This window comes from Lemur catta, chromosome 6, assembly GCF_020740605.2.
Source record: "Lemur catta isolate mLemCat1 chromosome 6, mLemCat1.pri, whole genome shotgun sequence".
NCBI lineage: Eukaryota > Metazoa > Chordata > Mammalia > Primates > Lemuridae > Lemur > Lemur catta.
In genome coordinates, this window is record NC_059133.1 from 58,185,286 (window position 1) to 58,192,506 (window position 7,221).

At 41.5% G+C, this 7,221-nt stretch overlaps 1 pseudogene; it reads right to left on the minus strand.

Moving 5' to 3' along the window:
- Nucleotides 1-325: 325 nt before the first annotated feature.
- Nucleotides 326-1,227, minus strand: LOC123640404 (annotated as a pseudogene).
- Nucleotides 1,228-7,221: the final 5,994 nt, after the last annotated feature.

The window sequence follows — 7,221 nt, forward strand, 5'->3', positions numbered from 1 at the left end:
CTGCTGCAAGAGCCGTAGGGAGCCTCGTACACATGCTTGAGTTACTCATTTGCCAACATTAAACCTCAGGATAGATGTGTCAAAGCAGGACTCCTTCCTCCATGGCATGTGCTGATTTCAGAGGCAGCAGCAGCTAATGTGGAAAACACTGGAATTGGACTGTGATGAGAAGTGACTGCTGTGAACACAACCTACTGTCTTTTCCCTGACCCTTTCTTTGCAGTTTCTGTACAGCAGAAAATAATCTTCTCTGAAGATACTTGATTACAATTCCCAAAAACAAAACACATGCTTTCAATGCACTGTGCCTTCAGATATTCTGGGTTTAGTTCAGCTGGTAGATGAGCTGATTGATCATTCACTGCGATTATCAGGTGAGCCCATCTCCATGAGGAAGCCCATTTATTCTTGGTAGTGTGATGGGCTAGCAAGAAGTGAAAAGAGCACAAGAACCATGAGATCTCCTGGAAATACTTCTCCAGGAAAGAAATTTCATGAATAAGGTGTCCCAGGCAAATGACACTAATCCTCCCCAGGTGCTCCTCAATCACTGTGTTGTCTGTCAGAGGGATGGTCTCATTCTTTTGTTTTTTTGAGACAGGTCTTGCTCTGTCGCACTCAGGCTGGACTTGAATTCCTGAACTCAAGCAATCCTCCCCCCTCAGCCTCCCAAAGTACTAGGATTACAGGTGTGAGCCTGAGCCACTGCACCCAGCTTGGTCTTATTCTTGACCTTAGCTTGTCCACATTTCAAGATGAGTTCCCGGACAGACTTCAGATTTGGAAATCCCCAGCTCACATAAGGTTCTACTATATGCAGCATTTTTAGGCTCTGGGGGGTGGCTTTGGCAAAGACACCACTGAATTTTGTTCAGGTAAAGTCTTGCAGTGGTGCTCTGCACAAGTAAACTCAGCCCATTAATCCTTTAGATCCATACAATAAAGGCTGAGGAATGTTTATCTGGCAATTCCAAGGCATGAGGTTTCACTTCTAGTCTTCTGAGATATGCACCCTGTCACATTGCTGCCACCAGAAATCACACAGGAATGATTCCAGTCACTTAAACCTGAGCCCTTTCCTTTCCTCTGTTCCTTCCTTGCCAAATGTGCCTGCCTTGCCTAGGTGGCTTTGAGGGCTCAATAAGCCTTTCTATTTTTCAGGAGATTTTTCTAGAACCAAGGGATCTTTTTTCTTTGCTCTTGGTCTACCATCTTTCTAGTGCTACAGCTACTCCATCACCACTACTAATTCCAGAACATTTTCATTACCCCAAATGAAACATTTCATTACCCCAAAATCCCTGTACTCGTTAGCAGGGTTAATTTCCCTCTCCCCGCATCCTGAGAAGTACTAATTTACTTTCTATCTCTATAGATTTGCCTATTCTAGAAGCTTCATATAATAAGAATCATTTGGTGTCTGATTTCTTAGCACAATATTTCAAGATTCATCCATGTTGTAGCATGTATCAGCACTTCATTCCTTTTTATGGCTGAATCATAATTCATTGTAAGGCTATACTACATTTCATTTGTCCATTCACTTGTTGATGAACATTTATTTGGGTTGTTTCTACTTTTTGGCTGTTATGAATAATGCTGCTGTGAACTTTCAAGTACAAGATTTTGTGTAGACATATGCTTTCATTTCTCTTGGGTGTATATACCTAAGAGTAGAATTGCTGGGTCATGAGGCAACTTTAGATTTAATTTTTTGAGGAGTTGCCAAACTGTTTTCCAAAGTGGCTCTGTATCGCCGGGCGCGGTGGCTCACGCCTGTAATCCCAGCCCTCTGGGAGGCCGAGGCCGGTGGATCGCTCAAGGTCAGGAGTTCAAGACCAGCCTGAGCGAGACCTCGTCTCTACTAAAAATAGAAATAAATTGTCTGGCCAACGAAAAATATATATAGAAAAAATTAGCCGGGCATGGTGGCGCATGCCTGTATTCCCAGCTACTCGGGAGGCTGAGGCAGTAGGATCGCTTAAGCCCAGGAGTTTGAGGTTGCTGTGAGCTAGGCTGATGCCATGGCACTCACTCTAGCCCGGGCAAAAAAGTGAGACTCTGTCTCAAAAAAAAAAAAAAAAAAAACAAAGTGGCTGTATCATTTTATGCTCTCACCAGCAGTTTATGTGGTCTTCAATTTCCCTGCATCCTTGCCAACAGTCATTATTATCCATGGTTTTGGTTATAGCCGTCTTGGTAGGTGTGAAGTGATATCTCGCTGTGGTTTTACTTTGCATTTTCCTAATGACTAATGATATTGAGCATCTTATTGGCCATTGTATCTCTTCTTTGGAGAAATGTCTATTCAAATCCTTTGCTCATTTTTTACTTATTTGTCCTTTTTTGTTGAATTGTAAGAGTTCTTTATGAATTCTGGATACTCATCAGATATATGGTCTGCAAATATTTTCTCCCATTCTGTGGGTTGATGTTTCTCATTCTTGATGGTTCTTTGAAGCAAAAGTGTTTTCAATTTTGATGAGATCCAATTTATCTATTTTTTTGTTCGGTTGCTTATACTTTATGTATCATATCTAAGAATGTAGTACATTTTACTTTATTGATTTATTTATTTTTGAGACAGAGTCTTACTCTGCCGCCGTTAGAGTGCCATGGCATCAACTTAGCTCACAGCAACCTCAAACTCCTGGGCTCAAGAGATCCTCCTGCCTCAGCCTCTCTAGCAGCTGAGACTGCAGGTGTGTGCCACCACACCCAGGTAATTTTTTCTATTTTTGGTAGAGATGGGGTCTCGCTCTTTATTCAGGCTGGTCTCAAACTCCTGTCCTCAAGCGATCCTCCCACCTTGGCCTCCCAGAGTGCTAGGGTTACAGGTGTGAGCCACCATGCCTGGCCTGTTTTTTTTAAAGTAGGGTACAGGCCAGATGCAGTGGCTCATGTCTGTAATCCCAACATTTTTGGAGGCCGAGGTGGGAGGATTGCTTGAGGCCAGGAGTTTGAGACCAGCCTGGGCAACATAGAGAGACCCTGTCTCTACAAAAAGTAAAAAAAACTTAGCTGGGTGTGGTGGTGCATGTTTGTAGTCCCACCTACTTGGGAGGCTGAGGCAGGAGTATTGCTTGAGCCCAGGAGTTCAAGGCTGCAGTGAGCTATGATCGTGCTGCTGCACTCCAGCCTGAGTGATGAAGTGAGACCCTGTCTAAAAAAAAAAAAAAAAAAAAACCAAAAACCAAAAAAACCATCATGTTTCTGGAAGCTAAAACTGTTTGATTAGGATTTTTTTTTATTCTCTGTGTTTTATTTATATTAACAAACATGTTTACTAATCATTTATCACAAATTAAATAGTAGAGCATATTTCTAAACAGTGCCCTACAGATAATAAACACCTTTTGAATACGCATACAAAATGCTACATCTCAACTGTTGCTAGTCCTGTTTATGCTCTCAGCTGTAGAATTAGAAGCCATGTTTGAGGTGGTTTTTTAAACATGGTCTTCAATGTTTTGATACTGATTTCATCAAGAAGTTGAGTCCATGTCCTCTCCCCTTGAATATGGGCAAGTTTGTGACTTCTTCAAATAATAGACTATAGAATAAGTGATGCTGTGTGACTGCCAAAGCTATGTCATTAAAAGCCATGCAGTTTCTGCCTAACTCTCTTGTTATACACTTGCTCTTGGGATACCTCCCTCTTAGAACCCAGCTGTTAGCTTGTGAACCTAAGCCATTTGAAGAGGTCATGTGTGAGTGCTCCAGTCAACAGTCCCAACCGAGCCCAGCTTTTGAGTCATCCTAACCCAGGTGCTGTACGTGTAAACGAGGGAGGCTCCAGATGATTCCAGCCATTCAGGTCTTCCCAACTGATACCCTGCTGTGCCCAGTCCAAATTCCTGTTTCATAGAATCCATGGGCCAAATAAAATAGTTGTTTTCTTATGCCATCAAGTTTGGGGTGGTATAGATATTAGAAGGGTGTTCTTTCTACAAATCAATAAGGAAAAGAACAAAACCATCACAAAAATAGGGAAAGGGTATAAACAGGCAAAACTATAAAACTCCTAGAAGATAACATAGCAGAAAATGTCGATAGGTTTGGGTTTGGTGATCACTTTTTAGATACAACAGCAAAGACACAGTCCATGAAAGAAAGAATTGATAAAATTTAAAAATTCTGCTCATTAAAATTAAAAAATTCTGCTGTGCTGAAGACACTGTCAAAAAAATGAAAACACAAGCCATAGACTGGGAGAAAATATTTGCAAAAAGCATATCAGATAAAGGACTGTTATCCAAAGTAAACAAAGAACTCTTAAAACTCAACAATAAGAAAACAAACAATCCTATTAAAAAATAGGCCAAAGACCTTAACAGACACCTCACCAAACAAAATGTACAAATAAGCATATAAAAAGATGCTCCACACCATATGTCATCAGGGATATACACATTAAAAGGACAATGAGATACTACTATACACTTATTAGGATGGCCAAAATTCAGAACATTGACAACACCAAATGCTGGTGAGGATGTAGAGCAATGGAAACTCTCATTCATTGCTGGTGGGAATGCAAAATGGTACAGCCACTTTGGAAGACAGTGTGGCAATTTCTTAGGAAACTAAATGTACTCTTACCATACAATCCAGCAGTTGTACTCCTTGGGTTTTATCCAAAGGAGGTGAAAATTTACCTCAACACAAACACCTGCACTTGGATGTTTACAGCAGCTTTGTTTATTTATTTATTTATGTTTAGAGACAGGGTTTGCTCTGTTGCCCAGGCTGGAGTACAGTAGCATGATCATAGCTCACTGCAATCTTGAACTCCTGGGCTCAAGTGATCCTCCTACCTCAGCCTCCCAAAGTGCTTGGATTACAGGTGTGAGCCACCGTGCCTGGCCAGCAGTTTTATTTATAATTGCCAAAACTTGGAAGCAACCAAGATGTCCTTGAGTAGGTGAATGGATAAACTAGGGTACATTCAGACAATGGACTATTATTCAGTGCTAAAAAGAAATGAGCCATGAAAAGACATGGAGGAAATTTAAATGCATGTATCAACCTAAATAACGAACAGAGAGGCTCTCTATAAGAAAAATATATTTATTTGGGAATAGAGCATTGCAATGGAAATACATATGCCATAGTAATCTATGTGCATATTCAGGGAGGTAAAGGAAAGCAAAGATTTTTTTTTTTTTTTTTTTTTTTTTGAGACAGAGTCTCGCTCTGTTGCCCGGCTAGAGTGAGTGCCATGGCATCAGCCTAGCTCACAGCAACCTCAAACTCCTTGGCTTAAGCGATCCTACTGCCTCAGCCTCCCGAGTAGCTGGGACTACAGGCATGCGCCACCATGCCCGGCTAATTTTTTCTATATATATTTTTAGTTGGCCAGATAATTTCTTTCTATTTTTAGTAGAGACGGGGTCTTGCTCTTGCTCAGGCTGGTCTCGAATTCCTGACCTCGAACGATCCACCGGCCTCGGCCTCCGAGAGTGCTAGGATTACAGGCGTGAGCCACCGCACCCGGCTGGAAAGCAAAGGTTTTTAAAGGAAAAAGTAAGGAGAATTACATACTTGTTTTGAAATAATTATCCTTGGCTACAAAGATCAATAACAATGATGATGCTAGTCCCAGGTTGGACAGGCAAGAAGTATTTGTGTGTGTGTGTGTGTAAGGTTGCAACGGCCTTTGTGGAAGGTTGTAATTTTTGTGGTCTTTTTTGTTATCAGGCACACAGTGGGAAAGCCATCTCTTCATGGCTTTCTCCAGCTCCATTTGTCAGGGTTTTCTTAACATTGTATACTGCTTATTAGATGCTAGACAGTGTTCAAGATGTTTCATGTGTATTAACTCATTTAATATTTGCAATCCCCTGGGAGGCAGGTACAATAATTACACTACAAACGAGAAAACCAAGGCTCAAACAGTTTGCCCAAGGTCATAGAGCTTGAATTTGAGCTCTGGGTGTCTCCTGCTAGAGCCCATGCTCTTAATCATTAGGCTATACTGCCCCTCATGGTACAAGCAGCATGTATTAATGCAATTTTATAAGGTTTTATGGTTTGTAAAAAAATAAATAAAACCTTTAAAAGAAAAAGGCAGTTGGGAGCATATATTCAGGGAAACTTGAATCTATACTCCTGGGTTGCAGTCTTCAAACTTAGCCCAAATAAACTCTCTACTTACATTTAAAAAAATGCAGTAATACTTGACTTTAAGGGATGGGGGTGAATAGGAGGGAAGAGAAGAGAAAGATGGGAAGACAGCAACAGATCTGCTTTCCAGGAGTTGGGGAGGAGGGTGTGGCAGAGTTAAAGAGGAGATAAAAAACAGGTTGAATTTCTCAGCCTAGGGCAAGGATGGAGAGGAGAACAAGGTGGGGGCAATTGGGGAATGACTTGGGGGTCCTAGTCAAAACTTAACCTTAGGGAGACCAATGTGGTTTCCTAACACATAACTATAAACGTGGCTTTCCTGAGGTCACTTCTGTATCTCATACCTTTCCTTGTCTACTTTTATAAACTTCCTGCTCATCTCAAAACCACTGACCTTGTTCTGCTCAGTAAGTATGTGAACAAGCAGCTAACGGAAATGAAATACATTAAAATCCACACCATCACCTATAAATGTGTGTGAATATTTAATGTTCTGGTTAAGATTCAGGATATGGCCAGGAGCCGTGGCTTATGCCTGTAATCCCAGCTACTCGGGAGGCTGAGGTGGGAGGATCACTTGAGCCCAGGAGTTCAAGACCAGCTTGGGCAACATAGCAAGATACTGTCTCTACCAAAAAAAATTAAAAATTAGCTGGGCCTGGTGGTGTGCACATGTAATCCCAGCTACTTGAGAGGCTAAGAAAGAAGGATAACTTGAGCCCAGGGAGTTGAGGCTGCAGTGAGCTATAATCGCACCATAGGCCCATGTGTTAAGGCACGGAGGCCTTTGGCTAACAACTAGCAAGGAACTGAGGCATCCTGCCAACAATCATGTGAACCAGGCATCTTAAAAGCTGTCAAGACTTCAGATGACTGGAGCCACAGTCAACAGCTTTATTGCAACCTCATGAGAGACCCTGACCCAGAAGCAACTGGCCAAGCTTCTCCCAGATTTCTGACTCTCAGAAACTGTATCAGAGAATACATTTTTGTTTGTTTGTTTTAAGCCTTTAAGCTTTGGGGTAATCTGTTAGGAAGAAATATATAACTTATACCCTTATGCGGTTTCCTTTCCTGATTCCGTCTTATAATGTG